Genomic DNA, 21,261 nt, shown 5'->3' with positions numbered 1-21,261 from the left:
TAAAGAGTTGAAACTCGAAGCTCAGCCCAGGAGCTACGCTGGCTGTGTTGAAAAGTGAAGTCAGGAGGACAAAATCCACTGGGAAGAGGAGAGAGGGATAGAATTCTCTGCTGCCTTGACAGAGCCTGCCCCCTGCTCCACCCTCTGGAAGATCTCCTGAGCCTGCCTGGAGGCCAAAGGTGGAGAATCCCACCCCCACAAGCTGTCCTCCAGCCCTGGCCCATCTGTTTGGCTGGCACACTGTAAAGCTGCACCACCAAATGAAGCAAGCAGCATGGGTGTCTCTGGCGAAGGGACTAACAGCAAGGTTCCACTGACCCCGTGCTGTATAAAGACACAGACAGGAGCAAGAGGGAACTCCTGATGCCAGTGGCAGCCTGAAGAAAGGGGTGGCAGCACGAGGGGGTAAGACGGGAGTGTTTTTGTCCTCTCTCAGGTACTTATATGAACTTGACAGGTAAATATGGTGGCCATCGTGCAGGCTTTTCTAGGGAGGCTGGGGAGCCATGGCCGACAGGAGAGTGATGCGGTCCTATGGCATCTTAGACTAGAGAGGGACCAAGAAGCCAGTCCCTTGTCCCAAAGCCTATTCTGAGGGTGCGGTTTGTCAAGGGCCACCTCAGTTAGAGCTGGGGGCCAATGTCCGCTCAAGGGAACAAGGCTAGGAAGCAGAGAAGCAGGATTTGCACCCAGGCCTGACTGACTCTGAGGCACAGGCTCTGGCTCCTGCACGACCATCAAAGGCCGGGAGGTCAGCTCCCATATGTGAGCCAGGCACTGAGACCCTGTGAGACAAAGCTCCTGCCTTCCTTCACCTGCAGTATGAAGCTGGTGTTGAGACCATGCTGCAGCCTGCGTGGAAGGAAGCAGATGGAGAGATGCCAAAGAGAGAGGGCTGTGGACATGCAAGGTAGGGCCACTCTGGGAAGGGACACATGTTCCTTGAGCTTTTGGCACACTAATGTCCATGCTGGGCACCGAGCCTGGGATTCCTGAGCAGCAACCTGCCTAGAGAGGATGGGCTGAGTGCCCAGTGCAGACAAGCCCTAGGGAGCATGGTCAGGGAATCCCAGTGTCCCCTTGCAGTGGATCCAGTGTCACTATGTCCTTGATTCTGTGAGATTTTTTAAAAGAAGCCAGCTATGAGTGATGGCGCATGCCTTTAGTCCCAGCACTTGGGAGGCAGAGGTAGGAGGATGGCTGTGAGTTCAAGGCCAGCCTGAGACTGCATAGTGAATTCCAGGTCAGCCTGGGCTAGAGTGAGACCCTACCTCGATGGAGAAAAAAAAAAAAAAAAAAAAAACCGCCAAAAAAGAAGCCAGGGGGAAGAAAAGAGGATAAAGCGACCACAGAGGCAGCGAGGGGCCTAGACTGAGACCAGGCCCAGGCCGAGGCAGCCAGCGCTCGGGGCGCAGCACCAGCTCTCGGGATCCCCCGCTTCCCGGCGCTCCGCAGTCCAGCGCGGGCGGCAAACTGGAAACAGCTGCGGAGGTTTTGAGTTTCCGCCCAGCCTCCTCCTGGCCCCTGGCTCGGCCCACCCGAGCAGTTGCTCTTAATCCCAGTCTCTCGAGAAGCTGCACCGTGGAAATCCTCCCCCTGTTCCGGAGGTCAGCTCCGGGCTGACGGCGGGCGCCGAGCAGCAGCGCAGCCTGCGGCAAGTTCGCCCGCTGGGTCTCCGGCCCGCGCTCCGCTCCCACCGCGCCGCCCCGCGGCTGCCAGGGCTGCGCTGGGCGGAAGATCTGGACTCTCCCAGGCCCATGGCTGATGGCCGGACAGGTGCTCCCGGAACTCTCTCTGGCCTCATTCTGCTGGGACGGGTCCATCCCCATCCAAAGCACCCAAAGGCGCCATAAAGACTAGTAGGACCTAGCTTCTCTTCTGTATCCCACTACCTGGGCTCATTGAAGGTCTGTCCCTAACTCAGTGCCCTTAGAGCAGATCTAGCCCATGTCTCCAATCCCATGTTCTCCAAGCACTTCCTGAGGCCCCACTGTGAGCCAGTTCCTGCCCTCAGGACACCACGGTACCGTTTTGTCTAGTTGGGGCCCAGAGATTGGACTCTAGAGCTGGGAGGTAAACAGGACTCAAGGGGCCCTCCAAAGTTGAAATCAGAGAGCCATCCAAGCTAATCCACCCACGGCCCAGACAGGGTGACAAAGCTCCGCCTCTAGGCCAGGTTTCCTGCCCTTCAGGCAGAGTCTCATTTTGTTCTGTGCTGTGTCTGTCTCCTTCCCTGAAAGAGCCCAGCTGGACTTTAAGCCTCTGCTCTAGCTGCTGCCGGCTTCCAAAGAGGCTTACTTGGCAAGCCTCTCACGGTACCTGTGGCCCCATTCCTGGGCTCCACCACGCAGTGGGCTGGAGAGCAGGTAAGGGGCCTGCCACAGCAGGCAGAGGCCTGGAGGTAGTTCCTAATGCACAGGGGCTGCAAGCCTACATCAGTACAGGAAGGACGGCCTTTGCAGCCCTCTGCTCTGACCATGAGAGGGCTTCCCAGTTCAGAACCCGCTGTTCACCTCAACCTCCCCTGCCTTCCTCTGCAAATGGAGCAAACTGCTTGGCATTGAGCCAGAATCACCAGCGAGCAAATCTCTTCTTCCAGAACCCCCATTCTCTGCGTAGCTCCAGTGTGCACCCCACAATCCTCGCCATGCACTTCCACTCTTGAGTACATGGGTTTCACATGTTCTAGTCCGTGCTCAGGGTCACATGCATTTCTAGACATGGTCCCTCTTCATACCACAGCCCCCTGTCCTCACACATCTCACAGACTCCTGGTCGCCTCATTCACCTGCCTGCTCACTGCACACAAAGCTCTTGGGGCATCACAGAATGCTGAGGGTGGCAGGGGGGCCCTGCCTTTGAGCCTTGCCCCTGGCCCTCCCTGACACAGTAGTTCAGTGGGGATTCTCAAAAGAGCATGGCCTCAGCTGCAAGATGGTAACAATCTAACAGACCCACCCCTACTGTGGATGGCCACCTTGATCTGCCCTGCCTACTGCCCACTCAACAGGAGAGAAGTCAGACTCAAACCTTTCTGCCCACACCACGGACTAGTACCACAAGCCCCCTCACACCACATGGAGGCCTTCCCAAAACCCACATCTAGCACCTCCATAAACACTAAGCACCATATATGGCAAGACAAACCCCAAACTCCTACTCTGGGTTTCCATGTCCCATGTGCCTGATCCAGCCTCCCCCCTCCAATTTATGTTAATCCCCTCCCCGCTTCATACATAAACACACACTTTCAAAAACAGATTTTCCATAAAGTTCATGGCACCTGACTTTTAAGCACTCCCCCCAGCCTCTTCACTTGCACAACCCACTGAGAGATCTTCTCCAGGGACCAGGCAAGGGCATCAGACACACTATGCTCAGTTTCCCTACTGGAGTGTGATGGCTGACCAGCCACATGTGGCCTGCTTTATGAAGGGGGTGTGTTTATGGGACAGCAGCCTTTTGGAACAGTGAAGGTTGTGCACATGAAGGTGTCAGCACCTTTAATAGCTGCTATGAGGAACTTGTCCCTTGGGCGATTTACCCTCTGGGCCCTAGATCCCCTGGATGGGCCAGCAGGTGGCTAGGGAGGAACTTTGCTCTGGGGGATGGGAGCTCTGACTGTCTGGAAGCTTGTGCTGGAAATTCCATCATTTCTTTAGTTCTCTGCTATGTTACCTATAAAATGAAGGGACATCCGGGCTGGCCTTGGGTTCCTGCAGCTTGACCAGGAAAGGTTCTGGCTGCATTCTCCAGCTCCTATTGCTTTGACCTTTGCCTGCTTTCTAAAGTCTGCATAGACCACTCTGCTCTCCTGGAGAGAGGCCAAGCAGCCCTCACATCTAATCTCCTCTTCTCCTAGGTCTTAGGAAAGTGCATCACTAGCTTTCTGTCTCCCCCAGAGCCTTTGGCACCCTGAGCTGTGTGAGGACTAGACATGGCCCAGCATGTGGCGAGCCAGGCTGGTGGGCCTAGTCCTCTCCCACCCTTCACCATGTGACTTGAGGCAGGGTCCTTCCTCCTCTCCTCTCCCTACATCTAGGTTCCCCAAATGGTGGGGTAGCACAACTGGACTGATGTTCAGTACTGTCCCACCATTTTTACATTTACCTCTGTCAGGGCCATAGGTCCATGTTACAGATGAGTCTAGGGGAGCAAGTGGAACTCAGAGTGTTCATTCACAAATGCATTTGATGTGCCCATCCCTACCTGCCAGCCTCGCCCCCGTTCCACATGCCAGGCTGGAACTAAGCATGAACGGGAAGCGAGAGAGCACATCGACAACCTTCTCCTGCCCTTGCTAACCTCAGGACCTCAGGGAAGGAGAGGAGCTGAACAAGCCAGTAATAAAAGTAGAGAATGATGAAACAGACATGGAAGGTGCTAGAGTGGCTGTGTGAGGGGCAAAACTCTCCTAGGACTGTGACCAATCATGTGACTGTCAGATGGGGTCAAGGAAGCCTCCACTTCCACATTCTGTTAGCCCTGGAAGGAGCTCTGCCTCAGGGAAGCCTGAAGATGAGCAGGTGAGTTGGGCACAGAAAAAATGGGAAAGAAATGCAGAGGATGTAGGGAGGGTGTGGTGGCTACAGACAAGGAGGAGAGTAAAGCGGGGGCGGGGGGTGCTACATTTGTAGCTAAGGAAGCTCCTCTTCCAGGCTAGTGCTGCTGCATAAGCAGGAAGGGGGGTGTAGGACGTGGAAGAGGTGGGGTAAAGATCTGAGGGGATGGAGGAGAACTCCAGCAGGCCACAGAATGGCTGCAGACTGGTCTCTGCTGAAGTCGGGGCCTCATTCAGAGTGATCCACTAGGCCTTTTGGTTCCTACTTTCCTCCAGGCCCTGTGCTGAGCATCAACCTCATGTTGAAAGGGATCCTCTGAACGATCCTCTTGTTTATTTTCTTTTGTGGGAAAAGAATGGATGTCTGGCCCTTCCAGAAACCAAGTCAGCCCACAATGTGCAGTTGTGCCGGCTGTTTACTGTCCAAGGCACGCTGCACAGTTTACGAGGAGAGGCTGCTCCCAGATTATGAACATGGCCCTTCGACTGACACAAAGACACGCTGTGCTGCCCACCAGCCTGGCTCGCCACATGCTGGGCCATGTCTAGTCCTCACACAGCTGAGGTTGCCAAAGGCTCTGGGGGAGTCAAAAAGCTAGTGATGCACTTTCCTAAGACCTGGGAGAAGAGAAGTTAAATGTGAGGGCAGCTTGGCCTCTCTCCAGGAGAGCAGAGTGGTCTATGCAAACTCTAGAAAGCAAGCCTTTTGATAGCCAGCAAGGGTCAAAGCAATAGGAGCTGGAGAATGCAGCCAGAGCCTTTCCTTTTCAAGCTGCAGGGACCCACGGCCAGCCTGGATGTCTCTTCATTGTATAGGTAACACAGCAGAGAACTAAAGAAATGACAGGATTTCCAAAAGTACAAGCTGTAAGACAGAGCTCCCACCTCCCAGACCAAAGTTCCTCCCCAGCCACCCTGCTGGCCATCTGGGCACTCCAGGGATCAGACCTGCTCCTTCCATGCCCCCAACACACATCTCACTGGTGGTCCAAATGCTGCCTCTAACACAGTAAAAGGGCCAACCTCCTATTCACCAGACTGTGGGCCATGGAGCCACTGAGCAGGCTCCAGAACCTCCCAGGGGAGTTGAACTTGATCTTGCTTTTATCTAAATATGTCCTGTGCCTTATCACACAGGAAACCAACTAGCCCCTCTCCCAGGAGACTAAGAAGCCCAGGGCTATGCAGAACTTCCCAGACCCCCACTGTCACACTTCGAGGGACCTGGGGCAGTGAAGGATGAGGTACCCTCAGAACTCTCATGGGCACCCAGCTCTCAGGCTTCCACCTTCTCCATGCAGAATGCCCAGCCAGGCCAGTGGGGAAGGACCACCCTCTTCAAATCATAGGATCTAGGGCTTGGCAGATGGGCTTCTTGCTGTCAAACTATTACTGATATTTTTAAATGGCTTGTTCTCCACTTTTCTTTAATCTCTGTATCTTTCTGTGTCCCAAAAGCTAGAAGAGCCACCTGACTGAGTAAGCACGATTTCTGGGAGGGGTTCCCCAAACACAACAAGTAAGACTTTCCCTCTTTTTGTTTTCTCATAACCAACCAGTTTATCATAATAAAGTAACCTTGTAAAAACCCATCTACTCAGGTCAAGAACTGACTCTACAGCAGCCACTGAGACCCTCCTGGAACCTCATCTCAGACTCAGCCCTCCCCAAAGGTAACCACAAATCCTCTTAAAGTCATCATTTTCTTGCTTTTCCTTGTATGTTTAGCACCCAAAAGCAGATCCCCAGATATCACCATTTAGTTTTGTGTGTTTGTATTTGATAGGTCTTTTAGGTCTCTGAATCCTCAGCCTCCCTTCTCCACCTCTTGCTTTTCAAGACTGTGCATTCCTAGCTCCCTGACCTCTACTGTTTTCCACAGTCACAATTGTGCTGGCTGCCTGTTCATAGTACTGGTCCCCGGGTACGTCCATCCTGACTTCCCTTCAGTGGTGGCTAGATGCAGGGCATAGGTCAGACCCTGGCAAGATGGCAGGTGGCTATGCTTGTCCATCATGTCTGGACCTGTCTCTTTTGGGAGTGTCACCAGCCTTTGGTGCTCAGCATCTACATTGAACTTTTTGTTTTGTTTTTCATTCGTTAGTTGGGACTGACCTTTTCCTTTTAAAAGAAATTTAAAAGCTGGGCATGGTGGCACATGCCTTTAATCCTAGCACTCGGGAGGCAGAGATAGGAGGATGGCCCTGAGTTCGAGGCCACCCTGAGACTCCATAGTGAATTCCAGGTCAGCCTGGGCTACAGTGAGACCCTACCTCTAAAAACCAAAAAAAAAAGAAAGAAAGAAAGAAAGAAAGAAAGAAAGAAAGAAAGAAAGAAAGAAAGAAAGAAAGAAATTTAAATATTATGTATTTATTTATTTGAGAGAGGGAGCAGATAGAGAGAGAGAATGGGCATGCCAAGGTCTGTAGCCACTGCAAATGAACTCTAGATGCATGTGCCACCTTTTGCATCTGGCTTTTGTAAGTACTGGAAATTGAACCTGGGTCCTTTGGCTTCACAGGCAAACAACTTAACTGCTAAGACATCTCCTTAGCCCTCCTTATATTTTTTTCTTAAACAAAGTCTCATATACCCCAAGCTGGTCTCAAACTTGCTACAGTAGAAAATAACCTTAAATTTCTGACCCTCCTATCTCCACGCACCCCGCCCCCCATGCTAGGATTATAGGCCTATGCCACTGTGCCTGGTTTATGCACTGTTAGATCAAACATCATCTCCTGATGCTAGGCAAGGACTCTACCCACTCAGCCACATCCCCACCACTGCTGTGACCTATTTCCAATGCCTTAATTTCTATCATTCAATGGCATAGATTTGGTCCCTGGAGAAGGAGGATAGGGTGTCTCAGGGTTGGAAGAGAAGCAGTGGTGGCACAGGTTTAATCTGTGAAATCTTTTAGCAGTTCTTAAATAAACTCTACAGGGAAATACACTCCAGCTACCCACCCAGATCAAGAAACCTCCCTGCAGCTTCCCTACACACTGGCCATTCTGCCTCTGCTTGTACCCTTCATGGGTTAGGCAGGCCACAGTCAAAGCCAACTCATGCTGTTGATGGAGCTATCTGACTGGTGCTCTAGAGCTCTCCCTGGAGGTGTCCCCCTGCCCCCAAGAAACCAGAAAGAGCCCTTCCCAGTCCTCCCCTGTAAGTCCTCCCAGCAACTCCTTGCCCTCCTCTGACTGTGGTTTCACATAAACTCCATAGCCATGGAGCTGTGGCTGATGTCTGCTCAAAATTCCAAAGCAGGCTTATCTATAATTTTCCAAAGGCTGACAGTCATTTGGAATCCACCAGGTTCAAATGTTAGACTCTACTGGTTCGGCTCATGTCCCAGACTCGCCACATCCCACACCAGCCACGGCCAGTGAAAGCACATGGGCAGATCTCCCATTGAACAACCCCATCATGGGCTGTCCAAAGAAGCCACATTTCACAAACACCCAGAGGTAAGACAGCAGAGATGGATGACATAGCCAGATACCCTGGTCTCCTGGCACTGAGGAGAAGTAGACAACATGAATCAAAAGAACACTGTGGGTCAATTTGAAATTAAAAGTGGGGCATGAAAGGGAGGTCTTGAAGCCATCATCTCTCTCCTTTTCGAAGCCCCTGTCACCCTTGGCAAATGACATCATTTTCCATACAGACTGTCCAGCACCTAACCTCAGTCTTTGCCGGCTTCCTTTTCTCACCCTCACATTCAGTATTCACCAAGTGCAGCCAATAGGCCTCAGCAACATCTCTGCAAACAGTTTACACCTTCCCACTTGCTTTGTACCAGCTGTCTCACCACCAGAATGTTCTGGCCATCACTTATCAACAGCACTGTTCACTTAGCCCCACACCCAGCCTTCAAAGCCCAATGCTCAGACCACCATTCCAATTACCTGGCCTGAATCCTGACCCTCTGCCAAAGCAACTCTGCTCCCAACAGACTCTGAAAGCCATGTTTAGTGAGTAAATGATTGGGCCCATTAATTTCTTAAGCCCCTTCTGTTCTAGGAGCTAAGGAGACCGTAATAAAAGCAAGTGGCAAATCCCTCCACTACACTCAGCAGAGTCACGCAATGAATAAAACAAGTAAGTCAGTTGGGTGGTACATTAGGCGGAGATATAGAGAAAACAAAAACAGGGAGAGAGCTTCTCCAGTGGTGGGGGATGGAGCAGGGGGCCTTGGTACCAATGCTCCATTTGAGGGAAGAGTCAAAGATGTGAAGAAGTGACCCCATGAGGGCATCTGGGAAAATGGGTGAATTAGGAAATGATGAGGGAATGAATGAATGAACAAAATTACTTGAATACAGGGATGAAGGAATGAGAGACCCACAGAATGTGCAAGTAAATGAATGAATAAGGTAAAGATGGAATGCTCAGCAGTGGTCAAAAGGTCTGACTAGAGAAGCCACCACCTATCTCTGCAAAGGCTGACAGCCCCAGCCAGCCTTCTCTAAAATGAGGGTAGTCGGGCATGATGGCGCATGACTTTAATCCCAGCACTCGGGAGGCAGAGGTAGGAGGATCACCATGAGAGTCTACTTATACTGGTAGATGTACTGCATGACCCTGTGAAGTAGTTCTTGGAGTTTTATCTCTTTGTATGCACCCCCAAAGGATTCTGCAGGCTGCACCCAGCTCTCATGCCACAGGGGCCAGGCTGGCGGTACAAAAAGTCCCTGGAAGAGTTTTCAGAAATCTGGCCCTAGTGTCATGTGTACACCAGGTTCAGGGTGGACACTGTACCATGGGCAGCTTCTTCAGACCTCAGAGGAAGAGTCCAGGGTCAAGAGACATGCATGTGGTAGGGCTCCCACCCAGGCTCAGACTCCTGGGGCAGAGGCTGGAGTGAGGTATGTATTCTGCCTCTGTCTTTCCCTGGCCTGATCAAATGGAAAGCAGCCTCTGAACACAGAGGGGACCCAGAATTGCAGAAAGGGGAGCATCCATGTAAGATAGAAGAAGAAAAAGCTCAGAACAGAGCGCGGAGTACTAAAAGTGCAAAGCTCAATGGCAGCAGGAGAAAGGGCAAAGCAATGCAGGCAGGGCTGGACAGTCACCAGGAGAGCAGAGTGGACATTAGAGCCTCTGATGGTTGATAACGCAAGTTCAAATCCAAGCTCTGCAGCCTCCGGTCAGCTACCTAAGATCTTTGAGCCCCAGCCTTCTCTAAAATGAGGGTAGTCGGGCATGATGGTGCATGACTTTAATCCCAGCACTCGGGAGGCAGAGGTAGGAGGATCACCATGAAGTTGAGGCCACCCTGAGATTACATAGTGAATTCCAGGTCAGTCTGGACTAGCATAAAACCCTACCTCAAAAAACCAAAATAAGTAAATAAAATAGTGCAATCATAAGTGCCTTCCAGAAAGTCAAAGAAAGTGATGTTGACAAGGCACTGTGCCTAATCCTGGTACATAGTAAACAGTAAGTGATAGTCATCAGTAATATGTCCTAACATGTTATTAATAATATCATTGGTAATACTAACTAATGAAATAATGCTTCAATTATCTTATAATGTTAGTAGGTATCATAAGCTCAATCTAAGCGAACAATGGGTTGGAGCCAATAAAAAATAGCTAATGTTTATTTCTTCATTAAACAAAGGGTTGAAAAACAGGAAGAGGACTAGGGAATAGCTCAGCAGTTAAAGATGCTTACTTGCAAAGTCTGGCAGCCTGGGTTCAGTTATCAGACACCCATGTAAAGCTGGATGCAAAAAGTGGTGTGAGCACCTGATGTTCCTATTGCAGCAGCAAGAGACTCTGGCATGTGCACATACACATGTAAATAAGTGACTAAATCTTTTTTTCTCAATTTTTATTAACATTTTCCATGATTATAAAAAGTATCCCATGGTAATACCCACCATCCCCCACCACCACTTTCCACTTTGAAATTCCATTCTCCATCATATCCCCTCCCCATCTCAATCAGTCTCTCTTTTATTTTGATGTCATGAGCTTTTCCTCCTCTTATGATGGTCTTGTGTAGGTAGTGTCAGGCACTGTGAGGTCGGATATCCAGGCCATGTTATGTCTGGAGGGAGCACGTTGTAAGGAGTCCTACCCTTCCTTTGGCTCTTACATTCTTTCCACCACCTCTTCCGCATTAGACCCTGAGCCTTGGAAGGTGTGATCGAGATGTTACTCAGTATGCCAGTCACTTCTTTCCAGCACTATGATACCTTCTGAGTCATCCCAAAGTCAATGCCATCTGAAAAGAGAAGATTCTCTACCATCCCTGATACTGAAAAATTAAAACAGGGGTAGTCATGAGCCCTAGTGGTGTAACATCTGCTGATGTCTAGAAAAATGTATATACTATGCTTATCAAACTGCCCAGTAAGCACTTCTCTTAATATTTATACCCTTATATTAACACTACTCTCACTTTAGGTAGACTAAATCTTATAAATAAATAACAGGAATAACAGGGGCTAGGGAAATAGCTCACTTGGTAAAGTGCTGGTCTTACAAGCATGAAGACATAGGTTTGATCCCCAATACCCATATAACAACAGCTGTTCACAGTAGTGCACACAGTAGTGTAATCCCAGGACTAGTAAAGCAGATCACTAAACTCACTGGCCAGCCAGTGTAGCCTACTTGTCAAGCGTCAGGCCATTAAGAGCCCCTGTTTCAAAAGAAAAAAAAGAAAGAAAGAAAAGAGAACACAGGTTGACAGTACCTTCTCTGAGAAGTGGCACCTGAGGTTGTGTTCTAGCTGCCAAATGCACACATGCATGCATGCACACACATGCATGCATACATACACACACATGCACATGACACACATGCATTCACACACACATGCGCACACACGCGCTCACACACACACACATGCATACACACACCAAAAAGATGAAGACCCCAATGCGCTGCTGAGATGCCAGTTAGTGGACTGTCAGGCTGTGGACTTGCCTCTGGCTGCACAGGGATAGCTGGGTGGATGTGGGGAAGTGGCCAGCCAGGTTTATGAGGGACTGAAACCCCATTTGCTTGATCTGCGCCAGAGGAAGCTGCAGCCACCTGTGTCATCACACAATCTCCAGGATAGGCCTAATTCAGGAAGCAGAAAAACTGGGTGAGGGTCCAGAGGACAGAGCTGTGCTTGGAGGAGAGGGAAAGGCTACACAGAGGGAGGTCCAGCTCTGTACCAGGAAAAGCTTTCCTTCATGTCAACAGATCATTCTCCAGAAATTAGACACTCTATAAGGAAGGGGCTCCTCAACACCAAGGGTATGCTGAAAAGAACCTGCATGAGCTCCTCCATGCCAAGAAGGGCTTTTCCCCAGAAGGGAGGGTGATCTCCATCAGTGTCTGGCTGTTTCAGACCTGACCCATGACATTTACTCTGCTTGGAGTCTTGGGAATACAAAGATTTCTTATCCATCATCCATCCATCCATCCATCCATCCATCCATCCATCCATCTATCCATCCACTCCTGTTCTACTGTGCTTAGTGCCAAGAATACAGCAAACAGGAAATCTGCACCCTGAAGCATACACCTCAGGGCAGCGGTCCTCAAATGGAATATGCATCACCAGCACACAGACAAGAATGAAATCCAACCCTTAACTCATACCACTACAAAAAATTTACTAAAAATGAGTATAAGAACTAAATTTAAACAACCCAAACTATAAAACTCCTAGAACAAAATAAAATAGATACATTTCTAATCCTTAAATTAGATTATGGGTTGTCAGACTGATACCCAAAGTATAAGCATCAAAAAAAGGTAAATTGGACTTGATCATAATTTTAAGTGTTGGTGTTCCCAAGGCTACCACCTATCAAGAAAATGAAAAGTCAGGATGAGAGAGATCATCTATGTCCTATATTACAAGAGGCTTGTATTTGGAACTGATTAAAAACATGTGAAACTCAATAGTCAATAAATAAACTAAATTTCAATAAATGAAACTTGAAAGGATACTTTTTCCAGAAAAGAAGGAAATGGCCAAAACAAGCACTTCAAAAGATGCTGAGCACCATCAATCATTGGGGAAATGCAAATGAAAACCTCTTCACACTTGGAAAGAGGTTACAGGGGAAAAAAATGTCATATAACAATACAGTTTGAGAAAAAGAATGCCTAGCATTGCCTCCAGAAGTTAGCCATAGAACTCTGTATTGGAGCTGGACCAAGATGGAGCAGCTTAATTTTCTCGTGGTCAACTTCACCCTGAGTCCCCATGACAAGGTCTACAGATGGAGCAGCATCATGAGTTGAAGGGAAATTTCAACATGAACACCGTAGAAGACAGCTTCAGGTCACTGAAATGAACTTCCAGACCAGGCACAGTGATGGAGGAAGGGATTTATTGAAGATAGAGGGGAAGTTCCATAATGGCAGAAGAAGCTGGCCTGCTTTCACAGGTCCAAGCAAAGAGAGAAAAGCCACATTCCACAACCCAAAAGCCACACCACACAACACACTTAGGAATTTCAGGCAAAACTCAGGCACTTTGCATATCTTTAGACTGGAATTCCAATCTACCCCCACACCTTAGGGCTGGAACCTAGGATCCTTCCAGTGATGCCTCCTCAAGCCAGGTGGCTTCAGATCGAAATTCCAAACTTTAATAAAATTCTGAATATAGTGGGGGCCATCCATTCACACTACCACATTTCATCTCTGGCCCCCAGTAGATTTATAACTATCTCACATCAAAGGTCCCCACAGTGTTTACCAACTTAAGGTAGTTCCAAAGTCCTAAGTCTCATCTGAAATTTAAGAGTGTTTCTTAGCTGTGAGTCCTGACAAATCAAACAAATTATACACTTTCAACATATAAGGGCACAGAGTAAACATTTTCAACTGATATAAGGCATAGCAAGGAGAGAAAACTCAATAACCATCAAGCAAACATCAAACTTCTGGAGTTCAAGTCCAATATAACCAGTGACTGACAGTCTCTGGATTTTCCAATTCCACCCCTTCCGCTGGGCAAAGTAGCCAAGGAAAACTTCCATCACTATCCAACCTCCATGGTAGCCCTTACACAGTCCTGGTATATCAAAAATATCTTCGGGTCTCCATGCAAACTATGGTCCATCTTCCAGTGGCGTTGCCAGCCTATCAGAGTCAATATGACCTGCCTTGTGCTGCATCTCAGCAGCAGCTCCTGAAACCACGTGTGCACTTCATGACCCACTCCAAGCATTTTTCATGCTTCCAAAACCAATACCAGGTGTGCAGGGACAAAATAAGTCATCAACTCCTTTGCAAAAGAGTTTACATGCCTTTCCTCAGACATCCTTTCTGTCGTTTTAATGTAAAGCAGTTGGGCCATCTTCCTTAAGATTGCTAATGTGTTTGACAATAGCTTCAGCAACTAGTCTCTGTGCCAGTAATTTTACACTTGTTTGAGTTTTTCCAACTTAAAATCTTAAATCTCTCAGTCCCAGATCTTTAGCCAAGCACATCAGTCCATTAAAAATTTAACCTTGGGCTGGAGAGATGGCTTAGCGGTTAAGCGCTTGCCTGTGAAGCCTAAGGACCCCGGTTCGAGGCTCAGTTCCCCAAGTCCCACGTTAGCCAGATGCACAAGGGGGCGCACGCGTCTGGAGTTCGTTTGCAGAGGCTGGAAGCCCTGGCGCGCCCATTCTCTCTCTCTCCCTCTATCTGTCTTTCTCTCTGTCTCTGTCGCTCTCAAATAAATAAATTAAAAAAAAAAATTTAACCTTGATCAAACTCTCTTGGCCTGGGCAGCAGAACACAGCCAGTTCTTATGCCAGTAGCCCAGTTCCAACAAAGCCCTCAGCAGTCTTTCTTTCCCCTTAGAAAGTTCATAAGCCCAGCTTCCAAATACAGTTCTCTCTGCACTTAGCATTCTCATACTTTCATCAGAATAGCCCATAAAACTTGGCTTACCTCTACAGAAGATATCTTCAGTTGCAAGGACCAAGTCCATGCCCATCCCTCCAAAACAAAAGTTCCAAAAGGCAAAAAATCCACATGGTTAGATGCATCTCAGCCCATTCCTCAGTACCAATTCTGTAGTAGACAGCCTCGGGTTGCTGTATGAACTTCTAAACCAGGCACAGTGGTGGAGAAAGGGATATTTATTGAAGCTTACAGGTCCAGGAGAAGTTCCATAAGGCTGGCCCACTTCCACAGGACCAGGCAGACTGAGCAAAGCCTCAAGCTACACCAGTGCCATAAACAAGCAAGCATACTTTTTAAACTCCAGCCAGAGCTCAAGCACTCCACATACCTTAACACTGTAATTTCAAATCCAGCATCATACCTTAGGGCTGAATTCTAGGATCTTCCCCAGTGGAACTGCCTCCAGATGGCTGTAGATCTAAATTACAAACTCCAGCCAAATCCTGAATATCCTGGGGGACATCCATTCAAACTACTACAGATGCCTACCCTGACCACAAGACTTGCTTGGCTCTGACTACCAGACTGAACCTAAAGATCGATGCCACCAAGTTCAGATGTGGTTCAAGTTATGCGGGTGCTGCTGCAACCCCGACTGCCCCAAGTGCAGTGGCTGCTGGGCCAGGCACAGACACACTACACCCACCTCAGGATCCTGACCTACCATACCATGGTACTTGGGGACAGACCTTGGTATTTCCTGCCCTATAAAGATCCCAATTGATTCTACTGCATGAGGTTGAGGCTCTCCAAGAGCCAACAGGACAAGGCCAAACCCGAGCTTCCCAACCACTGGAAACCTTGCAGAGGCTCTTTGGCTCTGCTTGGACATCTAGGCAGTAAGTTGAAGAAGGTGTAGCCGCCAAGGACAAGCCAGCCCCCATATGCTTCTGAGTCTACAGGGCAACCTGGGGATCCCAGGGGCTCTTGCCTGCAGGATGCCTGACTTCCCAGTCTGCTGCTCTGGCAGTTCTGAGACTGCCCCATGCAACCCAAGCAGGCCTTGAAATCACTATGTAGTTGAGGTTGGTCTTGAACTCTTGATCCTCCTGCCTCTACTTCTAAAATGCTGAGATTTCACAGCTCTGCCATCCTACCTAGATTTTTTTTTTGGAGGGGGGGAACTGTAGCCCAGCTTGTAGCAAGCCTCCAGCCTGATCTTCTTATGCTGGTATGAGAGGCCTGGCCTACCAGCATTCTTGTGTGTTTTTTGAGAAAAGGTCTTACTTAAACTCAGGCTGACATGGAACTCACTCTACTCCAGGCTGGCCTCAGATTCACAGCGATCCTCCTACCTCAGCCTCTTGAGTACAAGGGTCTAAGGTACGAGCCATCATGCTGAGTTTGGGAGCCTTTTTGACATTTGTTTTATGCCTGTGAAAGACTTGAAGATTTCACTTTCCTGATCAGCATGTTCCCCAATTAGCACTGAACATTAAAAACCTTTTTGTCCTTTTTAAATTCTATTTTCTGTTAAATTTTATTTGTTTGCTAAAGAAAAAGAGAATAGGCATCCCACTGCTTCTTGGTGATGCAAACAAACTTCAAACTCATGCACCACTTTGTATGCCTGACTTTGCATGTGTGCTGGGGAATTGAGCCCTAGCTGGCAAGCTTTGCAAGCAAGTACTTTTAACTGCTAAGCCATCTTCCCAACCCCTTTTAATCCATTTTCTTTCATCTGAATTTATCCTTCTATCCTCACAATGAAAGTGTCTCAAACATTTTTTCCTATGTGTGTTTTTTTTCTTTTTGGTAACTATGTGTTTTGTGCCTAATTATTTGATTTGAGGCTGTCTCTTGCACCACCCTGTCCCAGTGTTGGTAGCATTTCTTGCAAGGTTTATTTTAGTGTGTGTGTGTGTGTGTGTGTGTGTTTCAAGATAGGGTCTCATTGTAGCCCAGGCTGACCTGGAATTCACCATGTCTTGTCAGGGTAGCCTTGAATTCATGGCGATTCTCCCACCTCTGCCTCCTGAGTGCTGGGATTAAGGGCATGCACCACCATGCCCAGACTATTTTAGTGCTGTTAGAGTTGCTTCTCAGAGATCTGTTTGGGTTTTCATTTGTATCAGTGGCAAATTGATAAACAAAATTATTGGTAGAAGTTTTTTTCTTTTAAAATTAACCATAGAGTTACCGTTTGATATAGCAATTTCACTTAGGTGTATATATATCAGTAAGAACAGAAAATAGTGGGGTGTGATGGCGCATGCCTTTAATTCCAACACTTAGGCTGAAAAAGGAGGATTGCCATGAGTTTGAGGCCACCCCAAGACTAGATAGTGAATTCCAGGTCAGCCTGGGCTAGAATAAGACCCTGCCTTGAAAAACAAAAACCAAGAAAAAAGAACAGAAAACATACATCCACACAAAAACTTGATTTTCAAATGTTCATCTCAGAATTCTTCATAATAACCAGTGTAGAAATGACCTAAATGTCCATTGCTGGACAAACATCTGACCACAAGCAGCTTATGGGAGGAAGGGGCTTGTTTTAGGCTTATACAATCCAGGGGAAGTTGCATCATGATGGAAGAACCTGACTGACTTCCATAGATGCATAACAGAGAAAGAAAAACACCAAACTCCAGTAAGCACTAAGAGCCGGAGCTCAAGCTGACTGTTTACACACCTTAGGACTGGACTTGAGATCCATCCCAGTGACCATCTCCTCCAGCGGGCTGCTCAAAGACTTAAACAGGAAGATTAACCTTAATCAAAAATCCCTGAGGAGGCCACAGAGATTGTTTAGTGGTTAAGACGCTTGCCAGTGAAGCCTAAGGACCCATGTTTGACTCTCCAGGTCCTGTATAAGCCAGACGCACAAGACACAAGCACATGAGGTCGCCCATGTGGTGCACACATCTGGAGTTCAAATGCAGTAGCCTTGGCACACCACTTCTCTCTCTTGCTCTTGCTCTCTCATTAAAAAAAAAAAAGGCCAGTCTGTTGGGCTTGCCTCAAAAAACCATCTCTGAGGCTGTGGGGGACATACATTCAAACCATAACAGGTAAAGCGATGAGCCAGAAAAAGGGATGAGGTTCTGTGAAGGACACTTGGGTTTTGAAAGCTATGCTACATGAAAGAAGCTAGGCACAAATGACCACATATTTCATGGTTTCATCTACATGAAATTCCAGAATGAAAAGCCTACATAGATAGTAGATTGCATGAGTGAGGGTCAGGGAGGAGGAAGAGCAGAAGAAAAGGTGCTTCTGTGTGAAGTGGTGTGTCCTAAACTTGACGCTGGTGATGACTTCCCAACCCTGAACATGGGAAAGGCTAGTAAAACTATAAAATGGTGGCTTGTATGGTACATGAATTATGTCCCAATCAAGCTCACATACATACCCAAGGGGCACTTGGAATTGTCACTGCCAGGCACAGGTCCCAGCTGCAAACTTAAAGCAGCCTGGAACAGGGTCAGAGTGTGTGCAGCAACCAGTGCCTCCCACGCCTCGCACACAGCCTGATGTTTCTTGTCTCTCGTTGTCTTCACTACAGTCCTGGGGAACAGTTATTAAAGGTTCACAGCCTTGTGTCCTCAATTCCAAAATCCAAGAAGATCAAAAAGTGGAGCGCTTTTCCTAGAAATTTGGAGCAAACTAATTTCATGTCACAGAACATGATCTGAACCTGAAGGCAGCATAGGATCATCATGGATCCTATATAATACAAGAATTCATATAGTTCACTGCAAAAATCTGGTTTTGCTCATGGGCTATTTGCCTTAACCAGCCACAGGTCTTTTACAAAATAGAATATATATGATGTTGCTTTCTTAAAATCTGAAAAAAAAAATCTGACATCCAAACACATCTGACCCCAACATAAAAGACTTTGAACCCATATTTTTCCCATTTTATAGACAGAGTGAACTGAATCCAAGAAGGGTAAAATAGTCTCACTGAAGTTCCAGAGTCTCGCCAAGTCCTGATCTTTCCTACAGGCAGGAAGACCCTGGTACCTGTGCAGATCCTCCTCTGCTACCCTTGCCGACCCAGAGAGACTCAAGGGCTTCCCTGTGCCTCACTGAGCAGAAGCCTATGACTTAGGCCCATTGGGGGCCAACTCTTCGCAGAGCCAGAGCCTGAGCTAGAGCTCCTTAGTGAGCCCTCTGCCAGCCAGACCTCCCCCCCCCCCCCCCCCCCCCGCACATCGCCCCCAGCTGCAAATGGAAAATCCAGGAAGGTGGTCTGCTTTAGCGGCAGATGTCAGCCTCCACTGGCCAGCAAGGACAGTGCAGTTCCACTGGGAAGGCAGCTACAGAGCCCGGCTGAAGGGTGGCTGCAGGACTGCAAACACAGTAGGTGGAATAGCAGAGGAGATTAATTCCATACAGTATGACGCCTAAGAAATGTCTCGTTGGCAGAAGCAATGAAGATGGCAAGCAGAGCGCCTTCCCGCCATGCTTGGCGCCTGCTTGTGGCATCTGTTAATATAATTAATAGCAATAATAGCAGCTACTATTTAATGAATCCCAGCTCTAGGCCAGTGTCTGGACTTCACACTTCTCAGACGCGACCAACCTCCAGGGTGTGAAGCAGTGGTGTCCCATTATTCAAAAGAGATATTCCAAGAGATGCCACGAATAGGCCCCAGCTGAGCAGGGCTGCCCCAGCTCCACTGACTCCCAACACCAGCTCTTCACCACCTCACCCAAAGGAATGTTGGGCAAAAGCCCATGAGAAGCTGAACCACTCCACCAGAGTGGAAGGGTACCCATACCCCAACTCAGCTTCCTTCCTTTCCTCCCATTTTAGGATGAAAAATATCTCCAGCTTGGTAGCCCTCGGCAAGTTTCCTCTCAAGCTTCTACAACCAATTTCCTACCCATTTCACAAATGAAGTGACTGAGGCCTGAAGAGGCAAGTCGATGTTCCAGACCACACACTCAGGTCTTTCTCCTCCGCTGTGTGGCCTTCAGCCACATGCCAGTCCCTGCAGGTCCACGGCGAAGGAAAATCTGAGAGGGAGAACCACGACCCCTCTTCTTCAGTGGACAGAAACAGCCTAAGCTGAGTGCAGTCAGGGCAGGACCTGTGCCTAGGCCTACCATACAGTCAGACTCTCATTCAAAACCCTTCACATGCCCTCCTCTGGCTCCTACTGGGCAAGGGACGAGACCATCGCTGACTCCCAGGAGATCAGTCTAGGTGGCCAATTTACAACCCATTATTTCATCCCAAGCTATTGCAAGTTACATAGCAACCTGCTACAATCTCAGATCTGGCTAGGGGGGTGTGGCGGGGGGCAGGGGACACAGAGGGATCCCTGAGCTGCAGAGAGAACCCAGAGAGGGAAAACTTCATGAAGAAGGAAGCATCTGAGCTGAGAGTCAAGGGAAGAGTGGACCTTGGTCCAGTGCACAAGATGAAGGATGGCACCCCAGGCCCAGGTACTGCAAATGTATGGCCCAACAGAAAAAACAATGGGGATCCCTAAGCAGGCTGGGATACCTGGTGTGCAGAGCAGAATCCTGGACTCCAGACCTACCAGGGATCCCCTCACCCAAATGGCAGCGGGTAGTGACAGTCCGAAGAACCAGTATGGGTGTGAGGGTACTTCTTACGGCCTGGATGCCTACTCAGCCGTGCTGGCAGGAGAGAAGGCCTACCCCAAGTGGCTCGGAAGTCCAGCAGCCTCTGTGGCTCTGACCAGCAGTGACGAGGACATCTCCTGGTCGTTAATCACAGCATGTGTTAATGTTTGATAAATTGCCCAACAGTTGCATTAGCTAATAACTCTCCGAACAAAACCAGAGAATTCATCTGTTTTTATAAGAGGCCCAAGAGCATCCTGGGAACAGGCACGGTGGTCGTGAATAAAAGAGAAACATTCATTTATGGTAATTGGTTTCAGCTCCTCACTTGGCTGCTTGTCCTGACCTAAATGTATCCAGTTGTTCCCTCGGCCTGGCTCTGGTTTGGGGGTCACTCCTAATGGTTTAATTCAACAAAAAATGCCTGCCATTTCCTGTAACCTCTGTCTTGTTCCACCCTCCTCCCAAATGGTTTTCTTGCAAGCAGCATCTCTTCAATCCCTCGGTGAGCTGTTTCCTTCTCAGGGAACAAAGTCAAGATTGTTGACAGAGAAAAAGGGTCTTAACTCCAAGCCAAGAGAAAAGGATGGGGGAGGGGACACACGAAGGTAATAATCATTTGTTTGTCTTCCACCAGGACTTCACAAAGCAGGTTTTGTCCGAGGCTGGTGGTCAGGGACTCTGACACAGAACATGGCCCTGGTGACCAAGGGCAATTTATGGGGAGGGAGCGAACACAAATCCTCATTCATGGGGCCGCCGTGAAGGAAGTGACTAGGAGGAGCATTTGTGCCCAGCCAGCCAGGCCCTCCTTGGGTCCCTCCCACGGGTCTGAGGGTGTGGAGGGCTGGGGAGAGGCTCGCTGGGTGCTGTGAGTTTTGGCCAAACTTCAAACCAAACCCCGAGTGTGGCTCTTCTCCACCAGGCTTTCTTTTCCACTCGTAAGCACATGACCTGGTGCAGAGAAGTGCCCAGAGAGGCCTGGCCCTGGGGGTGCGGAGCTGGGCCGGGTGAGCCTCAGGTGGATTTATGAGCTCTGCTGGCATGCTTGTTCCCTCCCCCAGCCCCACACGCACTAGGGAGGGGCAGGGCGAGGGTGGGAGAGGGTCTGGAATACATTGCTCTGCAGTCCATGGGGACATCTTGTAAACTTTGTTGGGATGCATCTGGTAGAAAGGCGTTGTATAAATATTAGATCATTATCAGTGTATTGTGTTTCCCGCTCGGGCGGAGGAGG

The 21,261-nt window shown here is 48.7% G+C and overlaps 1 long non-coding RNA gene across 2 annotated transcripts; it reads left to right on the top strand.

The window, feature by feature from the left end:
- Positions 1 to 1,727: 1,727 nt before the first annotated feature.
- On the top strand, positions 1,728 to 20,334 carry LOC123460809. Of its 2 annotated transcripts, XR_006637212.1 has the most exons (5): positions 1,728 to 4,526; positions 5,699 to 5,805; positions 6,020 to 6,080; positions 6,163 to 6,234; positions 19,246 to 20,334. It is a non-coding gene; the product is annotated as an uncharacterized LOC123460809 (long non-coding RNA). The 2 variants fall into 2 exon arrangements; XR_006637211.1 differs by lacking the exon at positions 5,699 to 5,805.
- The last annotated feature ends 927 nt before the right edge of the window (positions 20,335 to 21,261 follow it).

The sequence above is a fragment of the Jaculus jaculus genome, chromosome 5, assembly GCF_020740685.1.
Source record: "Jaculus jaculus isolate mJacJac1 chromosome 5, mJacJac1.mat.Y.cur, whole genome shotgun sequence".
NCBI lineage: Eukaryota > Metazoa > Chordata > Mammalia > Rodentia > Dipodidae > Jaculus > Jaculus jaculus.
This window is presented reverse-complemented; position numbering and strand designations above follow the sequence as displayed.